Source organism: Salminus brasiliensis, chromosome 3 (assembly GCF_030463535.1).
Source record: "Salminus brasiliensis chromosome 3, fSalBra1.hap2, whole genome shotgun sequence".
Taxonomy (NCBI): Eukaryota; Metazoa; Chordata; class Actinopteri; order Characiformes; family Bryconidae; genus Salminus; species Salminus brasiliensis.
Genome location: NC_132880.1, coordinates 10,144,958 through 10,169,763, shown reverse-complemented (window position 1 = coordinate 10,169,763; position 24,806 = coordinate 10,144,958). Strand labels below are relative to the sequence as shown.

General features: G+C 39.9%; 1 protein-coding gene across 2 annotated transcripts in view; it reads right to left on the bottom strand.

Annotated features, from left to right (window-relative positions):
• The window catches only part of ctps1a (CTP synthase 1a), a 98,489-nt gene extending 74,499 nt beyond the window's left edge, over positions 1 to 23,990 (bottom strand). Inside the window, exon 1 of one of the 2 annotated variants that reach the window (XM_072675416.1) lies at positions 23,925 to 23,990. The gene's annotated coding sequence lies outside the window, so the exon portion shown is untranslated. Of the gene's footprint in view, positions 1 to 6,164; positions 6,187 to 23,924 lie in introns of those variants that run through there. The other variant, XM_072675417.1, reaches the window with a different exon arrangement.
• Between the last annotated feature and the right edge of the window lie 816 nt (positions 23,991 to 24,806).

Here is a 24,806-nt window from a genome sequence, read left to right as displayed (position 1 = left end):
ATAAAATAAAAAATTTCTTCCTGTAACCATGTTTGGACTAATTCAGATGCTGTTGATTCGAAAATGAGAGGTGTGAGAGCCTCCTGCCACCATAAACCCAACCTGCCACAATAAAAGAACAGCATTTAAACACAATAAAACACTTTTATTTTTGTTAACTTGCTTGCACTAGTTCACTTCTACTTTTGCGAACCATTTACCAACATTGAAATGTGTTCTATCAGCAATATGTAAGACAACAAATACATACTTCAATTGAGGGGCCTGCAAAACAGGCAGAAATGGCAGGCAAGTTTTGGCCTAAGCATTATCAGTATGCAAGTAATCTACTGGCTTTTCCATGTGAAAACACATTATTGAGAGATTATGGATCGGACAGTTGCACCTCCCTATTAAAGACACACTGTTGATGCTCTCGTGTCACAACAACTTTCTCTATGATTGCGCTTCACAGGCATTTGTTATATAAAGGCCATTTTTAAAATGCATACGAGTGTCTATAATGGTTGTCTGCCTGCTTTTGTCTTATGCTGAAGAGCTACAGCGGAGTTATCTGCTATGCAAACAAACAGCGGTTGCTGGGGACGCAGCGAACCAGACTGCACTCTGATTGGATAACCACTTACATAATCAGGCATCCACGGTGGCGCCTGGCTGAGTAGCTCGCTCCTGAAGAGAGAGATGGCGTCTGTCACAGTGAGCGCACACACATAAACACACAAGCACACTGCTTCCTAGAAACTCGTCAGTCAGGAACATTTGGAGAAAAAACTGGTAGAACTGCTGGTGAAATTTGTGTGTCGTGAGAGGAATGGTCATGGCAGCTGTTGTAAGACTTGAAGAAGGGTCTAAGTGTACTACTGGCCTACACAAAATGTGATATGTTGGAAATATATTACAATATGTTCTATGCAAAGGCATATGAATAATGGAGCGAGTAAAGTGGGTATATCCTTTATCAGCATTAATAGCTTTGGGCATAAGGAGTTCCAGTACCCTGTTAGCTTAAGACCAGCTTTTGCTATAAGCTGGTTTTAGATGGTCTAAGGTAGTCTTTGATGGTCAAGGTGGTTACCTGTGCCGGTAAACAAGATGGTAAAGCTGGTCAACCAGCTTAATTCCTGACCAGCATAGATTATGTTTTCATTTGATGAACTAGCTGGTCTACCAACATGGCCAGTATTAACAAGCTGATCACCAAGCTGGGCATACTGGTTGACTATTTTGGTAAAAAACTGGTTGAAAAATTGGTCATGCTGGTCGACCAGCTTGGTCATGGTGGTCAAGCTGATCAACCAGCATTGTCAACCCTTTTGGTCATGCTGGTTGACCAGTTTGAAAATGCAGATTGACTTGGTCAGACCTGACCTGGTTAGCTAAACCATAAAACCCATACAAAACCAAACCCTATGCTGGTCAAGAGCTAAGATGGTTAGCCAGACAGTTTAGCCAATCTAAAGAATTAGCTATCTAGACCTAATGCCGCATAGTTAATGTTATCTAAAACTATTTAGCTAGCCTACTTTAGCTTTTTTCCCTAGACCTTTATTTAAGTCAACAAAACACTAGCAAAAAGCAAAAGCTGTCAGCAGTCTTGCTTAATTTAGCATAGCAAGCATACACCGCAGCCAACTTTGCTCTCTCAGTACATCTTCAACAAAATACTACATTGTACTCTACTTTTCATATGTATCTAATCTGCGGTCACAAAATACAGTTATTACAAAATCTAATCTGTCTGAAATGTTTTGAAATCAGTCTTTTATTTCTAGCAGTTGATCTTAATGTGCATGAACATAACAATGCACACATAACACCAGAGCTCATAGCTGACGCTAATGTGTTGTGAAAGACTTCCTGGTGTACAGGAAAGTCTTGTAGAGTAATATCCTAGATGATATTAATGAGGAGACCAATCACTGGTTGAAATATAAATGGGAGTTCTTATAATTCTCAACATGGCCCGACAAACTACTTTTGAGGTTTTTGTCAGATTTTAGAGCTTGAGGAAACTTTGGCAATTTGCAGATGATCATGATCATCAAGTGAACAAAAGAAGCTAAATGTTTCTATGTTTTCAACTGTTGGAATGTTTCATGCAGCTAAATGTTTCCAATGTCAATTGCTAATCAATCAGGGGACGGATTCACAAAAGCTTACAAAAGATCTTAAGATTAAGACACTAAGATGTTCTAAGATGTAAGAATGTTCTTAATGCAAATCTTCAAAAAAAAGTATAAGTATTGTCTTAATTATTTTTCTTAAAATCTTCATAAGACACGCATCATTGTTTTTCTATTTAGGCCATTTTTGGCTATTTTTGCTGTTTTTTATAGCTTATCATAAACAATGCAAAATGACACCTTTGATGTTCCAGCCGTGAGTTCTTGTAATACTCAACATGGCTTCAGTTTATAGATAAAGTCCTGCCTTTAAACAAAAAGAGCCAATCAGCTTGCTGCTTAAACAGCACAGTGACCCGAATTAGATGAATTTTTTTTGTAGCCAAACGCTATGAACTACCTGACTAACATTTTTATTAACATTAAAAAAATATCAATAGTTCTTAGAATTTTTCTTATGTGAAGAGTTAAAAAAATCAGAAAATTCTTAAAGCATAAGCATAGATTAAATCACATTTACAGTGGAAGGGCAAATTTGTCTTTGCTTTTGCTCCATGAATGCGTACCTGCTCTCTCTCTCTCTCCCTCCCTCTCTCTTCTATCTATCTTCTTCCATCTCTATCTCTTTCTATAGATTAGAGGACAGTGTATAGAAAACACAAGTCCAGCTTGTTTAAGAAGGGTGAAGCTGAGCTCACATCGAAGCGGCAGGTGGCTTTATGTCTCCTTTGTTTGTGTGTCTGTGTGCGTGTGTGTCTGTGTGTGTGTGTTTTGCCCGTGGGTAAAAGCATAGGTCTGCCAGAGAGACAAAAGACACTAGCCACCAAATCATCTGCTCACATGTGCATGTTATTCTTGCATGATGTTTCAGTTCCTGGAACTGCCTGACCTTTGTCAAAAGGTACATCAGGTACAGCCTCTGTCAGAGCAGCACTACAGGGCAGATTTACTACAAGAGTTGCTAATTTTCGATTCACTTTACACTGGTTGGGGTGGCCAGTTTATGGAGTTATCTGTTAATTGACAGTTGCAAAACATGTAGCTCACTTACTCTTTCTCAATTCTCAATTCACAATTTCTCAGTTCAATTGGCTTATTAGTATGACAGTTGTTTTGCTCAAAGCTTGGGTTATTTAGTTTGGGAATATTAAGAAAAAGCACAAGAAGCTCATATTCCTGGTGTTGTTCTTTATATTGTGTCAAAATCTCATTGTTAATTAACCAAAATGGAATTAGAAATGGAATCAAATATTTATTAAAAGCTAAGAAGGGGTTTCCTTTGGCTGGGGGGCAGACGTGTCATGTCCATATGTCTGTATGGTATTGTATACATAGTTTTTTGTGACCAAAAAAAACAATAAATCCCAAATTAGCTTAGTTTAGGGATTGTGGAGTAAATGGTACCTGTTGAGAATTAACTACTATATTACATACTACACAGCACTCCACTATTTCTTGTATGATCTGAGCCCTTTAAGGTTTCCGTAATGAGCATTGAGCAATGAGTATAGAGGTATAGACTAACTTTAAAGTAATCCATTTGGAAGGAATAAACTCATCATGACGCAGGCCATGCCTTTCTAAGACTTCCTGTGTTGCTCAGTCCTGATCCGCCTAGTCGCGTATCTCTCTCTTCACTGCTGTTTTCCCCCTCAGTGGGGGAGGGGCTGGGGGTGGGGTTGGGTGGGGGGTAGAGGCCGGCTTTGGTCGCTTCCTGTTATCCGTGACCGAAGCCTGTCACACTACTCTGACATAGCTTTCCTTGGTTTTGGACACGCAAGTCCTACTGGTCATGGGAAGACCAAATGACTCCTGCCCACACAGAAGACAGCGTGACGTATACAAGCATTCGGTCTTGATCAGAAATTTAGACATTACTGGGCTGAGCTATGTGTGTGTGTGCGTGTGTGTACAAAGTGGTGAAACCTTTCCCCAAGGTTTACTGTGGGTCATTTGTGGATATTACACTACTGGTCAAAAGTTTGGAATGTCCTCAAATAATTAGTGTAACGTAGGAACAACTCAGCCAGTTTGCTTTGCTTTTAATGCACTAATAAAAGTCATGGAACATAAGAGGTTAACTAGTAGAGAGAGTGTCCAGTGTAATGCTCACTCGACTGTTAAAGAGACCACTTTATGCTGAAATGCTCTCAGGAAACCCAGCCCACTTCATGCTTTTTTTTGCAGCTACCTAGCTTCAAATCAAATCATATTAAATCCAATCAAATCAAGTTTATTGTCACATCACATTAACACAGATGTAAGGGTGAGTTACATACATACACGTACATAGACTGTGTGTACACTGTAGCACAGTTTAAAATACAGGTTATTATATAATCTGTGAATCTGTGGACACTAGATAAGATGTGAATTCAGATGTAGTGTAAGTGGGGTCTTTGGTGGGTGCAGTGTGTGACTGAGCAGTTGTTCACAGTTCCAGGAAGTAAGTTAGTGCATGGCGCAAAGTGTGTTCATATGGGGTGGAGGCGTGATGAAATATCTTGTGAGATGAGTCCGGTGAGTAGGTTCCTACTACTTACTAAAAACCAGACACATTGCACATATTACAGCTTTTTTAACACCTTGCAAATAATGTCTAGATCATATCTGGTTACAGTTTGGCCAAATTCCATTTACACTTTTCAGTAAAATGTGTTCCTAGTGCATCCAGATGAGATCCAATATTACTCCTGCATATAAAGAAATTCATTACCCTAAACAATTTATTGGATGTTATTATATTACATACTGACAAATATATCATATGAAACCATATAAAACTAAAAAAAATGATCCTGTCGTCTGCTGGTCAGTGCGTGAATGCATTTCTGCTGTAACAGTTAAATGTATGTAGATGTAGAAAGCACATTGCGTTTAAACAAGGTTAAGATCCGTCTATGACCTACTCTGAATGCGGTTTAAATAATCTGATTGGAATCTGATCACTATGTATTTTAAGGATACGCCCATACTAATACGTTTTGGCTACTAATCTTTATAATAACACACCTGGAATCACCTGTCACATGACCATTGACACTAGGCATGCGAATGCTGGTGTAAACAGAAAGTACAATGCCTTCTCTGCAACTACAATGCAGAAAATACTATGAAGGAGGAACATCAATGTTTTCTGGGAAGAACTTCCACTCACTGAAGAACAGAACTTAGAGGATGAGAAGGAGCTTCTTCCCGCAGGTCATTAGGGCTCTTAACCAGGACAGCAACAAATAATACCTCACACACAAACACACACAACATTTCAATGAACATTAATCACATTTTGCACTGCACACTCCAACTGCACAGCTGATCTCTACATTGTAAACTACTGTTAGATTCTTATGTTTATATTGTGTAAATTTAGCATATATAGCTATTCCATTTGATATATTTTAATCATGTTATATATATTATTAAAATCTTTTTCTTATTTTGATTTTTGACATCCTAGCTTTATATTTTGTATATACTATCGTATATCGGTTATATCTTGTTTCATGTGAGCGGGCAGTCACCCCAACTTATGTTGGCATAGCAATACTTCATCACCTCCTGTTAGTATGAAACGGGCTAGTATGTTAATATTTTGTGTACATGGTATATGTTATTAGTGGGACGCAATTGGGACGCAACCACTGTCTTGATCAGTCAAGCGATTTTATAGGTATTATTGTATCACTGAACACAAATGGTGTCCAGTCTTTTGGATGACAGTGTATGTTCACACTTACATCAATTAGTAGGTGTAAATCAGTTCAGTCATACTGTATGCATGACCTTACCAAATATGGAGTGGAACTGAGATTTAATGGAAGCTATGACACAAACAGCATAACCACTCACTGTCAGTCACTCAGTAAGTCATTCTTACTGAGCAGTCAAAGCAAGTGCGACGCAACTGACAAATTCCCCTTTGCTTAATGGTCAGGGCTAATCCGGTGATGTACGCCAGCATTGCGTTTGAGTGGAGCGCTAAGCTTGTCATTAAAGAGTGGGAGAGAAGGAGACTCAGCCATACAGCGTGGCTTTACTCACCTCGCTGCAGCATATGGCAAAGCTACTAGGGAAACAGCCAGCAGGACCCAGTGCATTCAGGCAGAAAGTTGTGTGTGTGTGTGTGTGTGTGCGTGTATGTGTGTTGCAACAGTATTGTTTTGGCACTACACACAGAGTCACAGAGACTGCTTTTAATACTCACAAACAGGCTGCACGTCGTGCATAGACGGTTAATTTAAGCTTATTTTATGATGCTATTTACCCCTTTGCTGTCATCTGTGCTGTGTGGGTTTTTCCTACAGTTAAATCACACACATCTTGAGTTATACTGGACTCCGATGACCTGGATGTAACGTTGTTGCCTTTGGCTCATTCTTTGTTTCACTGTGTTCTACTATTTCATAGTAAAACATCTGTTATTGTGTGTATCATAAAGACACAGTACTTGGGCCTCTCTGTATCTGTAGTTTAAGACAGAGTGTGTGGTACCATAAAGCACAGCTTGTTAGTCACTGTGTCGTATTGCATTGCTCTTAGCCTGTCTCTTAGTCTCTTTCGCAGTGAGGGTGTGTTTGTGTGTGTGACAGAGCGTCGCTTCTCAGAATGCCTCCTCCCCCACCCTGTCCATACTGAGAGGGAAGAGCCACAAAGGAGAGAGAGAGGCAGAGAGAGGCAGGCTTAAGTATGCTTTGAGAAACTGGAGAAACACACTTATCCTAATGCATGCACATTGACTAATGCCACAAATTGACTATCCAAGCTCCGCCCACAATTGCTCAAGTTCTACAGGACATTAGCAAAAAAACAGACAAACAAAAAACCGACCCCTTTTAATGAGAAACTGTGAGAGCACCACCAGTGCGGTGCACCAGTGTGTGTGTTCAGTGTGGCGTTTCTAGTTTAAAGTGCTACCCTGAACTTTGTTGTTGTAGCTAACTGAAACTAATCATGTTTAAAAACACAACAAGAGATTTGGCAACCACGCTAACCTTAGTATACAAAACGCAACATGGCCGGTCAGAAAAGCGTGACCTTTCACACACATACTAAATAAATAACGAATTATGTACATTAAAGTTTGCTGTTTTAGCCGAAACCCAGAAAACAGTTCACATTTGGAGATCTTTGTCAACACTCTGTAAAGCTTCTGTAACCTCAAATTCGTAGTTACAACAGAATGCATCAGCGGTGCACTGTGCTTGACCTGACATGTTTCAATCAACATATCAAGCATGCTATGTCATTGTAGCTCTGGGTGTTTGACTTTGAGTCAAAGTTAAATTTAGGTCAGTTAGTCATATCTACCTCTTGAACCTCACCCAATGTGTAAGTGTAGCTTTTTAGAAATTAGTGGTATTTTAAACGTATCAGTTACAGGAAAGTGAGCTCATCATCTATCCTTGCATTCCTGGCATGCTCTGCCTTGCCCTGTAGGCTACAGTGCTGATGAAATGATTGCAGGATCACATCATGTGGATCATGTGGGCAAAAATATGGGAAAAGAGGGGCAGGGCGGGGTGTCATTAGACCAAATATGATCAAAAATGTTGTTGTGTCCCACTACATGTCCCCGGTAATATGTCCTCCAGTACAGTTTGTCATCCAAGTGAACAACAAGGTATTAATAAGTCACAACCAGCTCCACATCCATATATATATATATATACACTACCCATATTTCCTATAAAGCCCCAGCATCTTTGCAGAAGTACTAGTCAAAGCTAGTTTATTGCTTTTCTCTTTTTTTGCACGGAGTAATGGACATTTGCAAGTGTTGACAGTCACAGTCACACTACAGACAAGGTAATGATAGCTCATAGCTATATGTTTTGGGTAAGGCCACTTACGTATAACCTACCAACGTTACGTATTAGACAACTAAGGCAAAGGCATTAATTAAATTAGCAACGGCATCAGTTGACCTTGGCATAGGATTTATTTATTTATTTAGCTAGTAGGACATTGATAACACGAGTTTGCTTATAAGCCAGAGTTGTCTAGCTAGCTGACAAGAACTGATGATGTAAAGACAAAACCACAATTTCACATGAAGCTTCATTCTGCAAAGGAAATATTTTTTTATAATATTACAATAGTATTAGTAGTAGTAATTGTAATCGGCATTGTAAAATTTTATGGCAGTGGGTAAGAATGATTTCACTTCGCTTTTCAACACAGCACCACTGTATTAATCTGCCACTAAAAGTGCCTCTCTGTTTTTTCAGTGTTGAGTGCAGGGGGTGTGAGGTATTGTTTAAAATGCCTAGCACCTTATTGAGAGTCCTTTCTGACACAAGCACCGGAGATTCCAACTTTACCTCTACAACTGAGCCGGCCTTCCTAATCAGTTATTTTTTTCTGAGTGTTTTAGTGTATATTATTGGCCCAGCACACAACAGTGTAGAAGACAACACTTGCCACAGCAGACTAGTAGAATGTCCATAGGAGATTTGTGAAAACACCAAAGAACCTCAATCGCCTCAGAAAGCGCAGACAGCTCTGGCCTTTCTTGAACACTACATGGGTGTTACTGGACTCCAGTACAGTTTGTCATCCAAGTGAACAACAAGGTATTAATAAGTCACAACCAGCTCCACATCCATATATATATATATAGTCTGTACGGACTGCAAAGAGAGTGAGAGGTGCGTGGCACAGCACATATTGGAGCATACCCTACGTATGAGGCAGATGTTGGCTTGTTATACAAATTTCCATTCCACCCTAAATGGTGCTGCAGTATCAGTACTAGCACCAGAATGTAGTTAGTGGATCATTTAAGGTGGAACATAAAATGAAAATAAGAAACTGCCTAAAAGCGTCACTTTCCATGCTGGTTTTTCATTGGCTATTGCTGGAACCCTTTCAGATGGAGTTGCTGACCTGTATACACTAGTAGATTACACTCAGAGTCAGGTCTAAAAAAATCATACATGTTTGATATGCTCTGACTGGTCTGAAAGGCAACAGGGAGTCTGCACCCCTCACACACTACTCGATTCTCTCTTCAACTGTCTACTCAGACTGATGAAAAAATCTGCAGACTAGAGCCAAGCAGCACAGACTCGGCCAGACTGATAACTGGGGCTAAAATCAGGGTAAGAATCGCCTGGTGTAACCCCCAGCTTAAGTTGGTGGATTCATTCATCTGCATCAGTTGAAGCTACTCCACTAGTAATGCAGGCTGAATGCTGTTGAATGCTTACTGAAGGCTGTATGTGAAAGAAAATGCTAACTGCCTGATCCATCAGTAAACAGGCAGTCCTCTTTTCTGGCAGGTAGTCCTCTCTTTCCACCAATTCTTAGAAATGTTTCTCCAGGTAAAAACCATTAAAGCATATGTAGAACCATTGTCTTTCCTGAAGAGCTCTTGAAGAGCCTTCCATAAAAGATAAAAGTATATCATGAAAATGCACACTAGATTGAAGGGTAGTTTTGGGAGGAATCAAGCCTTGTGTGGCTTCCTGCTGGCTCCTGTGTGCAGATGATCTAGCTCCAGACAAATGGTAGATAATGCAGGCAGCGGGGCTGCCGTTAATTAGGCTCAGCACTGATAAAACATTAATGTGTTAGCCTTAACACTGCTGTTTTCACCCAAGCCCTCCATGCCTGCCACTCAAGGCACGTTCTACACTGCCCTTCTCTCACCTTTCAATTGAATACTTTTTTTTCCATTTTTTCTTCCTCTGCTTTCAGAGAACAACACAATTTCAGAGCGTTTTTTCCATGATCGTACCATTTTTAAGGTGGGAAAAACCCCAACCATGAATTCTCTTTAAATGCTCTTTAGCAGAATGTAAGTAAACACTCTGATCCAGGAACACTGAAAAGACGCTGCGGTTAATTACCGGGGGCGGAGAGAAATAAAGCCAGACCGAAAAAGAGCCAGGCAGGACAAAGGGCGAGTAAGTGAGGTGCTGCTCCGTTAGCATGGCTTTCCTCCAGACCTTCAAACATTCCAAGCCATGCAGATTGTGACCTTCCCCCCAGGGTCGCCATGGAGACGCTGTTGTGAGGCCGGCTGTTCCTTAGCAGCAGCGTGGTCAGGGTGACTCAGCGAGAGAGAGACAGAGACAGAGAGATAGAGAGAGACTGAGTTGAACATTGGACCCCATCATGTCATGCTTATGCCACAGTTGCTTGATGCCTGAAGTCTGCTATTCGCAATCTTTGACTGCCCCAAGTAAGAAGCACTCATAGACGATATAGAACATGCATGCATGTTTTATGGGTCACCACACACTGAAAGGTGAAATCCCCTTGCGCAATACCACAGAAAGTGCAAACATGAATCATACCACAATCGAAAATCTCCCCAGACAATGTCTGGCATTTTCATATAACTGCTGTCTTTGGCGATCCTACAGCATTCATTTCAACATTACTTAAGATCTGTTCGTTCTACAATTGTGTTTGTGAGACTTTGAATGGGACAACTGAAATTTGGGTGCCATACATTTCATTTGCTACTTGACTTGTCCTGGTCAGGGTCATGGTAGGCCTGGAGACCACCCAGAAACAACAGCGTTCAAGGCACAAATACACCCTAGACAAGACGCCAGCACATCCCAGAATAAAACACATACACATTTCCCCACACCTAGGGGCAATTTAGCATAGCCAATCCCCCATATAGCCTGTTTTTAAGAGGTGGGTGTAAACCAGAGAAGCGGAACAAACCTACATTGACTCAAGGAGAACACTCCAAACTCTTCACAGAGAATGACTGGAACCAGAATCAAAGCCACAACCCCAAACGTCTAGAGCTGTGCAGCACACACTACCTGCAGTGCTACCAGGTCACCCTACTGCCATATACTAAAAAGAAATGACTGGCAGCAGTTTCACCAGCATAGATGTATATTTTGTTTTGTTAACAGTGCTTAGTCGGGGAGCCCTCAAGGTCTTCTAATGATTTCTGGGATTTAAAAAATACATGACTGTAATGTTCAATATAATAAAACTCGGCGGGTATTACTGTGCTACTCTTTTTTTGCATTAAACAAAAGCAAACATTTTGGAAACAGAAACAAATAGCTATACAACTAGATTTCCCCCCTGTGGTATCTAAGCAGATACAGCCAAGCAAGCTCTCCCGTCGATTAGTCCTTCAGGAGTTGCTCTGAAGGCCTTAAGCACATTTCACAGTGTTCACAGCAAACGTGCTGCTTGACGCACTTTGCCAATACACTCTCATATTCAGTGAGTGAAGCCTTTTACATCGCAGTGGTACCGTGTGTCAAGTACAAAAATTCACTTAGTAGTATTTGCAGTTGCACATTTGCAGTATTTTTGCTAACTGTGCAATGTAGACCAATAAACATTACAACAAATAGCTACTTTTAAATGGAAAGGATACTGTTCATTATATGATTATAATAGTTATATTGTATTATGATTATATCAGCACACCGGAGTACAAGTAGAGTCTTAAGTGGTGGTACAGTGGCTTTTTATGTATTAATAGTTCAGAGGAGGATGGGTCCCCCTTGTAAGTGTTGGTTTCTACCCCCAGCTCTGAGGAAGGTTTTCATTGCCACAGTTGCCTTTGGCTTGCTCACTGGGGTTTTTATGTATGATGTTTTGTTGATCTTTTGTCCTCTTACTGAATCCTGTAAAGCTGCTTTGTGACAACACCAGTTAATTTCCAACAGGTCATATTGTATGTGTTTTTGTGGTTTCATTTTGGTTTCTAATTAATGTAATAATGAATAAAAAAATCCTGTGTGGCACAAATTGAACAGTGCTTGAGCACCGCCACGCTCAAGAACACTATAACACAAGAGGGAGTTATTATGTTATCATGTTATCCTGAAAAATCAGCACGTATAGCAAGTATTTCATCACAGCCGTGCTGTTATTTAACGATAACGCACATCCTCTCATGTTCTATTGCTTTTATACAACAATTCAGAATTCAGTATTTCCTTCCGCCAAATTATAGTTCTTTAACAAGCAGCTTCGTCACAGTACCAACCTCCACTCACTCACTAACGTTACACAGCCTGCAGTATCCTCTCCAGCTTCTTACATAAACAAACCAATTAAACTCTGTTTCTCACTCACAGTTTATTTCTTCTGTTTGTTTTTTGTGTATTCTTGTCATAATCCTTTTTATGTTTGACTTAGGTCATTCTTGTTTTTTTTGCTCTGAGCACTTATGTTATTTCTTGGTTCATTATATGATTTATAGCAATGGTGTTCATTTCGCTGCTCCTCAACCAATCAGCTGGCATAGGTGAAACTAATTGTTCTATAATCTGCCAATGAAAATGAAAGAGCCAATGAAAGAGGTCTGCTGACAATCAAATCAAATCATGTTTATTGTCACATCACATCAGCACAGGTGTAAAGGCTAATGAAAAAAGTTAGGTGAATAGTCCTTCACAAAAGTGGAAATAAATAAATAAATAAATAAATAAATAAATAATATATTCAAAATATAAAAAAATCAGTGTACACATTAACTTACACTATATGAGGACTAAATACACTCTTAAGCACTGTTTAAAATGTACAGATAGTAATATAAAATCTATGATATGTAAACTTTACTATTATTATTACTTTACTATATACCTATAGACATTGGATAACATGTGTAGAAGTGTTTGGTGGGTGCAGTGTGACTGAGCAGAGGTCACTGTTCCAGTAAGTAAGTAAGTGCAGGGTGTGTTTGTATGGGTTGGAGGGGTGCTGAGATATCTTGTAAGATGAGACAGTTGAGATAGCTTTGTGATGGACTGGACTGATACACTGTACTACTGGCTGTTCAGGAGGCTAACTGCTTAGGGGTAGTTGATAATAAGATGTTCAATATGATAATTTTGCGAAAACACTCTTAACTTCTAAAAGAAGACAGTGTAGCATATTTTAACCCCTTAAGACTCCAAGGCAATACACTAAGGTGTATTACTCAGTAACTACAAGGAATTCTGTACATTTTGGAGATTTTAAAGATTTTCTTGAGTATTCCTATGTAGTAAGTAGTCTATGTTTGGTAAAAACATATGGGTAAAGAGTTTCGCTGTATGATTGTTCTTGCAAAGCTTGTCACACCTTTGGCCACGGCTGCCTAGCACATGTTTGGCAAGCTGCTTTAATCCAACAATGAAACTGCTACCACTTACATAATCACTCCACCACATCACAAACCTAGCATCCACTCCTGGTGGACATTAATGAGACTGTTTCATTAGCACTGTTCACAAGTGCAAGCTGGCCTGCATTTGGACGCCCACTAAGGTGGACAGTCATTACCAAAATACTGAGCCAATAATAACCTAATCGATTGTTTCTGGGCCTGCGAAAACACTGGGCACCTAAGAGAGATCGAGCTTCCTGCTCACCCTTCTGGGCAGGGCTAAGCGTAGGCCCGGGAGGAAGAAGCATTGGTATTTATAGAAGTCTCCTTCACCAGAGCGACACATGGATGGCAAAAAAACACCCGGCCCTGCCGGAGTCTGTAGCTGTGGGAAACAAAAATGAGAAAAATAATGCCAGAAATAGAGTGAGAACATGGAGAACAAGGAGGAGAGTTTCCTGGTTATAGAGCCGGTACATCAGGCATGGTTTTGATAAACAAGTTGAAGGGGAGTTCTCAAGCAGAATGAGCTTGATCCTACACTCATAAAAATAAAGGTTCCCAAATGTGGTATAGAATAGTCACATTTTATCTCATTTACAAATCTTCTAAAATTAATCCATTATGACATTTTTAGGGAACCAAAAGTGCTCCCTTGGATTTCAGTTTGCTTCAAAGAACAAATTTTGCAATCTTTATTTTTAAAGAGTGGATAAATTATGAAATGGAAACAAATGGAGAAGCCTCCCAGCTGCACTACCATTCAAATGTTTGGAATCACTTGTCATATTAGGACCCTGGACCAACTAACAAATTTGTGAAAGGAATTGTTGATTTTCTTATTTCTTCCAATAATAGATTGGTTACAACTGTAACAACCTGGTTAATAGTTATTACAGTCTGAAAAACTCCAGCAAGAGTTGATTAAATTCCTTTTCACAGTAATTTCTTTTTACATGATCTGCCTCTAGATCTGATCATCATTTTCCATTAATAGACATTTAATTTTCCATAAGAGACATTCAGGATATTCATTTTATTTTCTTCTCATTCTTAAGGCTCTACAGCTCTCTCAGGTGTTCTCATTGGAACTGTTTCAAGCTCTGCTCATCGTTCTGAAGAGACAAGGATGTTTTTCAGCTTCATACAAGATCTTGGAAACCTATGCATTTGAACCACCATCTTAATAAAACCATTCCATTTATTCCCCTTCCAGTTAAAATGGTCATTAAGTACAAGATAAATCTTCTTCCATAATACCATATATTCCATAATTCCATAATATAGTTGTGGGCAGTGGTGGCTCAGCGGTTAGAGCGCCGGGCTATCGATAACAGGGTTGTGGGTTCGATTCAGTGGCAAGCTGCCACTGTTGGGCCCTTGAGCAAGGCCCTTTACCCTCTCTGCTCCCCGGGCGCTCGAGCTGCCCACTGCTCTGGGTGTGTGTGTGTAGTTCACTAGTGTGTGTGAATGTGTGTTCACTACCACAGATGGGTTAAATGCGGAGGACACATTTCGCTGTACAGTGACAAATACGTGCATCTTTACTTTACACTTACAGAATGACAAAGTCAAAGGGAAATTAACAGAAAAAAATAAAATCTTTAATTTCGGTGTGTCTGGGGTTGTGTCGCTTATTCATGCACATGCACAATGATCAAAAAACATTTAGTACACAAATGTACAACTTCCTCTTGAGACAACACTGATAGGTAATGCATTCACATTTCAGAAATGCAGTTCAATCTGATTATGTAACAATAATTAGCCATTTCGCAAATATGATCAAACCAGTGGGATTCAAACATTCTCAGTAGAAATTTCGGCTTCGAACAATCAACTAATCAACCTTTTCATCAAATCAATCTTCTGATTTGTCCTTCCGCAGCACACACTATGTGCCCAACTTAGCCTAAACATGGCAACACTGGCAATCTGTGTTAATCGACACACCAGCTGCAGTCCTGCATATTTATGCTCCATGTTTAAGGAAGCATGCTCAAAACACATTTCTGTAATGTCTCATTTCTCGCTAAAAATATCATGGGAATGTTCTGTATTGCCGGCCCTGCTTCTGGAAATGTAATCATCTCATCACATAATCTCAGCATACCACGTCTGCCATAGAATCCAGAATGCTGTCATTTATAACATCGCAAACAAACACTGCTGCGACTACGAGGCTGAAGTAGGCCTCTTATTCACCAGGTTCCAATTGGAGTTTTCTATCCTACCTTAAATGGTACAGAAGTTACAGGTGCCAGAATGTTCTAGTAAATACAAGAATTGCAAGACACAAGAACCATGCGTTGATCTTGCATCCACATATAGCTACTGATTCCCACACTGCGTAATGGTCACATTCTGGAACTGTAGCTGCGCACATGCTAAATTAACTCAGTCTGGGTCAATCATTACAGATAGCCAGAACTCACTTGGGAAAGAAAGTGGTCAAAGGAAGGGATTAAGTCAGAACGCAATCTGGAGTCAAAGTCCTTTTAAAGTTACCCAGTACAGTTAATGACTGGGAAAGCTCTTGTGTGAGCAAAAGCCAAAACTATTATGTGTTGCTTTGGTTTTTAAAAAGCATGGATATATATATATATATATATATATATATATATATATATATATATATATATATATATATACATATATATATAGATAGATAGATAGATAGATATAACTACATGCCAGTCTGTTGTTCTCTCTCTGAGGTAGTACGTCTGTGAGCTCGCCATGTTGAGGTCAAGATCCCCTTGTAAACAAATAAATGTGTATTGGGATATGAGGAGTATCAGGCATGTCTGCATGTTGCTGATGAATTCTTATTAAACATATATTTTAAAACAGGCAGTCATGCATTAACTGTCCAAGTGAAATGCAGTTATACAGCAGTGATAAAGCAGTAAGACTGAGTGAAATTAAACATATTTATCTGTGAATACAGAAGTAAAATACAAACAAAATCAAGCCTCATACAGTGAAACAAAGCCAGTTGGCTAACTTTGGTACATTTATCATTATGTGAATTAACATACATTGTCCCTGATAAATAAAAAAAATAAAAAATAAAAACAACTGTTTAAAATAAACAAAAAAACATTACATCAATGGGTAATTTATTAACCACATAGTCAAAATCTATACACAAAACAATACACAATTCCTGCATTCCCCTTGTTACAGTTCGAAATGATTCATCCCTCATTGTAAATTAGGTTTATGAAGTTTACAGACATCTGGCTGTTTACAATAAACCAATCAAACAAGAACAATTGAAATGGCTCAACACAACTAATATAAGAAGTGCTTAGTCAAGATTCAACACAAAATTCCACTCTTAATAAGTACTACAGTCTCAGCATTATTCAACCTCCGGAACAGATTCAGAAATAAGCTCTCTTACTTGTGAAAGATTATTCCCTTCTCCCTTGTCTGCAAACCTCTCCTCAAAACACAGCCAAAAGTGTATTTGCAAGTACTTGCAAGTGTATTTTTGTATAGGATTCAGGAGCAAAGAAGCTGCGGGGCTTGAATTAAAAACACACTTTACACAGCATTGCACAGAATTGAGAACACACAGAGTGGTGGGCAGCCACCTCAGCACCTGGGGAGCAATTAAGGTAGTTGCCTTACTCAAGGGCACCTTAACTGTGAACATCATGCCTGCAACCCCCACTTCCTGCCAGTCCAGGGGATCAAACCAGTAACTTTTTGGGCCCAAGCCCATTTTGTTAACTTTTAGGCCATGGCTGCCCAATTGCACATAGTTGTTGTTTTTATAAATGAGTCAGTGCACACAATGTACTCATTTAGAGAGCAGTTAAGATTCGTAAACTCTGCTTACTGTTATTTTATTTTTAGAGAGATACAAATGAGTTTTTGACTTTAGATCAAGTTCATTACATAACGAGTAAATGTAACAACATCAATGGCATCACGTTATTAATAGAGAAAAGCTGATTAAACAGTGGAAACTGTGACCAGCCATGGGCCTGCGGCTAGAGATTAATGTTTCGCGTTGTGCTTTGAGTGTGAAGGTGGCTTAAAACGTGTCCAACCTTGTAGCAGGAGGAACCCACTGTGGACATGGATGGAACGAGCTTTTATTTGACTTAAACCTGCAATTTTAACTACCTGTTTAATTAGCGGTAGCTGTTCCACAGGTCCCTGGAGGAGCAGATGGGCAAAAGAATGCAGGTAACCAATTGCTCTGTTCTTCTGAGTGTCTGAGCGTCTGAGAGCAGAGATGTGTGAGAACGGCAGAGTTGACTTGGGGCTCAGGCTGAGGAGGAGCATCTCAGGTTGCCTGGTGTGTTGCACCACACCAGGGTGGGGGATGGGCCTGTGCAAGTGTGGGTGTGTGAAACAAAGAGGAAAAGAAGAAAATACAGAGAGAGAGAAAAGACGAGATAGCAGGGAAAGAGAGGGGGAGAGAGAGAGAGATAGAGTGGTGGTCTAACGGCTCTTTCTCTCTCCCTGCAGCAGAAGGAAGCAGGGCAGAGCTAAGGGGGTGATGGGGTGGGGGGTTGAAGGGAGTAAGTAGGAGAAAACCCCTAACACAGCAGGTGTGCTGAGTCTGTGTTATGGGTGTTGGGTATATCAAGGCTAACTTACAATGTCAGAAGAGTTAGGCTTAGAAAATATCTATAGAAATGGTTAGAAATTACATGGATAATTACATCAACCATCACAATAAGGGGGAAAATGGGATTTTGAGCGTGGTGTGATTGTTGATGCCAGACCAATATTTAATATTTCTAGAACTGCTAATCTCCTGAGATTTTTTAGCATAACAGTCTCTAGAGTCAACTTGGAATGATGCAATAATGAAAAAAACATCCAGTGATCGGCAGTTCTTCTTGATTAGAGAGGTTCATTGAGACTGGCCAGACTGGTTGGAGCTGACAGAAAGGCTACAGTAGCTCAGATAACCACTCTACAATTGTGGCGGAAAGCATCTCAAAATGAAATGTTGAGGAAATGGGCTACAACAGCCGAAATCCACATTACGTTCCACTTCTGTCAGTCAAGAACAGAAAGCTAAGGCTGCAGTGGAAACAGGTCACCAAAACTGGAAGAACATAGCCTGGCCTGATGAATCTCGGCACCAGCAGCATAAATCAATGAACCTAGTGAGCTATTAGACCGTGTGGGAGACTGGGGTTAATAAGAGTCATTGGGCAAGACACCTAACTTTGTATTGGCTCATCTCTGTAATACAAGTAACCTTGAAAGTCGCTCTGGATAAGAGCATCAGCTAAATGTCGTAAATGGTAATGGTGTGAGAATGTTTTCTTGGCAAACTTTGAGCCCAATAAAACTAATCAATTTGTGAATGCCACCGCTTAGTTGAGTATTGTTGCTGACCATGTGCATCTTCTAATGGCCAATTTCAGCATGATAATACACTCTTCTCAAACTGGTTTCATGAGCATGACAATGCGTTCAGTGCACTTTGGTGGCCTTTCTAGCCATCACATCTGAATCCAATAGAGCATTTTTGGAATGTGGTAAAATTGGAGATGTGCAGCATGAAAAATCAGCATGAACTGTGTGATGCAATTATGTCAACATGGACCTGAATCTCAAAGTAATGTTTCCAACATCTTATGAAATCCATGTCACAATAAAAACTAAGGCTGTTGTGAGAGCAAAACAAGGCCCTACTCAGTACTAATATAAAGTTTAGGTGCTTTGTGAGTGTGTATGTCAACACCCTTATTATGAATTAATTAAAGTGCATTAAAGTGTACTAATTTGAGAAAGTGGTGTTCAGATGCACAGTCCTCTTATATAATCTCCCTAGAAAAGCTCTGCGAATACAGTGGGACACTCTGGCCCAGCCACACTCGAGCCTAAGGTCACAAAGCCCAATAGGCAGCTTCAGATACGTGAGTATAAAGCTCCCCAGACTTGCTCTGTAGAACCGTTTTAAATTCTGAATCTATGAGTGCAACCATGGTAATGATATGATATCAGTTGTACAGACTATTTCAGATTGGTTTTCATCAATTGTGACAGATTGTGACAGCTGGGCAGTAATCAGAGGGGTGCAGAGTTGTGTCAACCCACACTCAAGTAAAAGTGTTTTTACTGTGAAAAAATTACTCAAGTAGAAAATGTCAACAGAAAACAAACTTAGATTAGAAGTACAAAAGTAGCAGTTCAAAAATGGCATTTAAGTCATCAACTAAAATAAGAAGTCCAGCCTGAACCCTATCCTCTATGATCAAAAATAATAGTAGAATGTGAAGGCTTTATTGTTTCTTTCAATTAATTACTTTCCATATTTATTGTACTCTGTACTCATTGTTTATTGTGGTTCTGGTGTATGCTTTGGGTCATGCTGCTTTGCCAAAAACAGAGCATTCCTTTGTTGCGTTCTTTCATGCTTTTTCCTTCTCCGTCCACTTCCAGGAAGGTTAGTTGAGATTGTACTTTTCCACTATTTTGGTTCTAACACCCTAGAACAAATTTCTGCTCTTCTTTCTTCTCAGTGTGATACAAAGACTGAGCCGACTTTTCTCAATGTAAACAGGTTGAACGTGTGATTTCCGTATTGCTAGCACCACAAATACACTTCACATGATTGAAAGGTGCCAATAATTGAGGCCAGTCCATTGCTTTTGTGTGCAAAGCAGCACACACTCCACAAATGCCAAATGAAGGCGGCAAAAATCTATAGTTATGATGCTAGTGTGTCCACCACAGACACAAGATATGGTCTCCAACATTTTCAGTACTAAAAATATAAAGACCATGGATCTTTCAGCACAAAAATGACGCAAATGCGGAGCCAATCAGTGGATCCTTACGTCAATAACCTTTTCCATCAAATGGCTGTGTGGACCCATGGTATGGTATGGTTAGCTAATCATACCAAACCATCTCTGAAAAGCCACTGGAATGGTTACCCTCTGTGCTCAGAACCCTGCGGCCCTGCAATGGAAAACAGGCGTATATAACATTTTTGCTCCAAAATCTTTGAAAGTTGGTTGAGAATTGATATTCCTATCCTCTCATGCTCAGTGGAAACTACAGCTATAAATGAACATACAATAGTGTGCAAAAAGAAGTTACAGAACTCCCATCATTTATCATTTATCTTGTTTACATGCTACTATATTTAAATTCAGAGTATCAAGAGCTATCTCTCTCAAAGATGAATGCTTTAACCCAGCCATGTTCCTATCTAGACCCCATATGCAATGTACAGCCCAGATGGGGCCCATGTTTAACCCCTTCTGGTCCAATCACTGACCCTGGTGGGCATCCATATGTGGCAGCCGTATGTGGGGCCAACCTGGAACCCATGGACAAAACTTTCTTGGCCTCACATGGGAATGTTAGCTGGGAAGTGCGGTTTATGTACTGGTCACTGGTCAGTTTGATTCCTAACTTTTAGAAATTCCTTTCTTTCCTTTCACTTTCAAATGCAAGCGGATTCTCTACAATCTACTATCCTTGTTTTTTCCCATCTGGAAGTTCAATAAATAAAAGACTTGTGCACATATATCCTCATGTCCTGACAAGGTATAAAAACAACCCTGTGTGTGTAAGAGTGTTTGAGTGTGTGTGTGTGTGTGATTGGATTGATTTTAAAGTCCAGACAGATGCATGGTTCCGGCCTCTCTGCGGGAGCTCAGTCTGATTTGTTTATTGTACTGCATGCTTCCTTGTATTCCTTCTCTCACTCCGCTCTTTCATCCTGCCCTCTGCTCTCCTAAAATTCCAAATCACTCTGCCCTCCTTTTCCCCTCCCCCTTCTACACACCTCCTCTCACGTGTCTCTCTCTCTATCTTTCCATCAAAGAGAGAGTGGGAACTGAGCACGTGTTTAAGTCTGTGTTGTTCTGAGCACTAACACACGCTGCACCTTTCTCACTCTGTCTTTCCCTCTCTCTCATTCTTTCCCTATGTCTCTCTTTCCCTTCTTTCTTGTTTCTTTTTTTTCCTGCCTGTTTCTCATCTTGCTCTTTCACAATCTCTCTTCCTCTCTTTTAATGTGAGCAGTTCTCTCAGCATGTAAACATGTGACTTCTCGCCATGTTCCCAGTTTTTTGAAACACTCGTGTCCACTTATCAGCGCCAGCTCAGAGCCGCTTTCTACACAAGCACAGGCTGCTTTAAAAATTCTCCTTTCTCGGTGCCTTGTTCAAACGTGGCTTCTTTCCATTCTCCTAATAGAGGAACCGTAGAACTAGAACTGTGCCAAATGCCTTGATTGGCAAAGAGGTATGTTGTGCAAGCCAGTTATTTGAGCATTTTCACACCTTGTTACACATTGCAATTTAGCAAGCGCACTAAAGAACTTTACATGATATGCCTATGTCCTGTCGTCATCACCTACGTGGACTTTGTCTCCTTATACTCTGGATTGAAGAAGGTGTGCGGTCAGTTCTGCCGGTAGCCTTTCCCAGAAAAAAATGAATGAAGATTCATTTAGTTGCCACTACTGCTAATATGATGGCATTACCACCACCAAAACCACTACCAACGTCAAGCACAGTGCTTAAGACTAATACATATTTGCCACTTGAACATACTCATCAATCAACATTATATAATCACTGACAGATATAATCATCATCATATGCTACTTCCCTAGTTCTTTTCTTCTTCAATTGTTTAGTGGCTGATGATAGCCTGTCTCGACTTCCTGTCATAGGGCCTAACATCTGAATCATCCACTAAAGTGTTTTCAAACTTTAAATGAACTGAAGCATGGTTGAGATGGACCATCTGGATGAACCACCTTTTTTTGTTGGACCACATTTTGGTCTTTTGGTTCAGACCATTGGCCAAGGAATCATTTCATACTTGCTATTTTGGTTAAGATCGAAAAATCAAAAGTCTAGAAGGTCTGGACCAAACAGTGTAGGTGGGAAAGCACCCTTTGAATGTTGCTAAAGCAGGTCCCACACTGTATGTGTACGGTGGTGGGAAGAGCTTTCACTGAGATTGCTAAGCAATCAGGGAAAAGAAAGCCATTCTAATTAGTATTCATCACTGAGAATGGTCCAAAGCAAGATGCACATTTGCTTTGAACTAGTTTAAGTTCTTCCACTGGTACAAATGTTCAATGCAATACAATGAAAACGTTCTACCTAGAATCCAGTTGGGATAAGGATTTCATCTAATCTTACCTGGTTACTCCTATCCATACAGGACCTCTACAACAAGAGATGTCTCCTCTGATCCCACTCACCACAGCCACTTCCTGTTCCAACCTCTGCTATTGGGTACAGAACCATCAGAGCTAGAACTACCAGATTCAAGAACAGTTTTACCAATGCGCAATACATATATATGAAAAAACAGCCTTGAATAAACACTGTCTTTACATTGGCATAGCTGAATAAGAAGATTTCGGAATATGGAAGTAATGTACCAAGAACCTCAAACACTGTAGTCTCTTCATGAAAAGGAACGGAGGAAGGAAAGTCTGGTATAACCAAAGCAGGTCTGTAAAATGAGCCAATTTCAAAACTTGAGTCTTGACTTATTAGTTTAATTTACATCCCCTAAAACCTACATGCATCCAGCCCCCAAGCGAAAGTCTTGCTAGCCCTAGCCAAACTTGACAAAGCAGTACGCAACAGGCTGCTTCGTGAACCAGGCATCTGTACTAGGCCAAAAACTAACTGTAGCTGTCTGGCTTTACCATTTCTTCAGCTAGCAAACACACTGCAGGACAAGATATCAGCACTGTCCAGTACGACTTGGGCATACTTGTAAAAAAAAATACAATGTTCTTGTTACAAAAAACGAAACTATGCTATGCGACGCTATGCTATTTGGCTCCCCATCGTGGTTATCAAACGAATTATGAGCCCACCAGAAACGGAAAATCAGAGTGTTCATTCTAAGACTAAAACATAGGGTTGTAAATGGCCAAATGGCATGTAAAACTGCACCTGAGGACCTCCCACCTCAACCAATGTCACATACCTTCTATGGAAGTTATTAAAGAACAATTTAAAATCCTGAATAAATGCAAACACAGCAATGCAAACACTGGCCAAACAACAAGATGGGTGGAGCTCTAGAAGTGTACGCACATTTAAAGTAGATGGTGAGTGTTGATTGATTACAGATTAAACAGATTGCTAAGGAAAGGGCTGAGCAATGACTAGACCTCTCCAGTCTTCAAAAGCAAGAGGCACTCAAAGCTAGTCTTAACCCATAGCTTTGCACCTTAGGCAAGCAAAGCAAGTCAGGAAACAAGTTATGCAAATCCCTTTTTTAACATGTGTACATCTACACCCTAGAGATGGTTGGGATTCTTTTTGTACATACAGTGCAAATTAACCTGGAAGCAGCTCCTTTTTTATCAGTTGCACTGCTTTTAAGTAACAACACAGGCATCAGAGATGAGATAAGCATGTGAGCGTTTTTTTAAACCAACACACAGATCCAAAACAAAATCCCCAAATCAAATTACAATATTAGCAGCATTATCAAAGAAGTCTAGGAAAGCTGCGAGCTGGGAATGGCACCCAGAAATGCAAACACAACTGTAATGGAAAGCTTTCGCAATGACTGTCAGGTGGACTGTGGTATTCCAATCATTACAAATGCTCAGTTCCAGGGAAGCGGAGCAAGGTGGAGCTTAAGCAGGTGTAGGTGTGGCTGGTGTTGCAGCAGGAATGGTTACAGCAAATAGACATTATTATTATTATTATTATTATTAAGTGAACTCATCTTACCTATCCTAGTCAAATGTAAAAACCAAATGTAGGATCATTTCACTTGGAGATATGTCATTTTGTTGTGGTGCACATTTGAGATTTTGGGCTTTTTTAGTGTTCCTGGGCAGCCTGGAGTTGTCTGCCTGGCATATGTCGCAAGTGCAATGTTGAAACAAGCAATAGAGTCAGGGCAGAGTCCACCAGACCACAGTGTCATAACCAACCTTCGACCTGAATAAGCCTCATGGGAATTTAAGTTGTTCATGGAAATCGAGTCGTAGGGTGAAGGAAAAAATGCATGTGTTAGCAGCATGCGTTAGCAGCATTAAAAGCAATTTTATTTTGATTTTTTTTTTGCAGCACAGAGAACCTGAAATAATAATGGGCAGACATCATTTAATAGTTATGGGTAAACAGAGCTTTACTGACTGACATGATGGTCAACTGAGATATGGCTGTAACAGATCTGTCACTTTTCAGATGTCAGTGGGTCTCATTCACCAATATTGTTACATACATTGTTACAATCTTCTTGAATTTGTCCTAACACAAATTCAATGTCTATGTCATATTAATGTGTTTTTATACCTTATAATTGTTCACAGCTTTGTTCTTATGAAACACAGCTATGAAAACTGTAAGAGGGTTTTAAGAAGAACTTTCTGTTTAAGAACAGTTAGCGAAAAAGGCCTGTTATAAGCTCAAATAAACAATTTCTCACTAAAGTCTTAAAAGTCCACCAATTTATCGACTTCTGCTTAATTCGGTAATTAAAATGTAACTGTGTTCCTTTACAGTGGTGGTCGTAGCAACCAGGCATTGCAATGCCTAGTACACGTCTATAATCATTTTAATAATTATAATCATACTATCCAAAACCACAGTGAATCTACACACGTC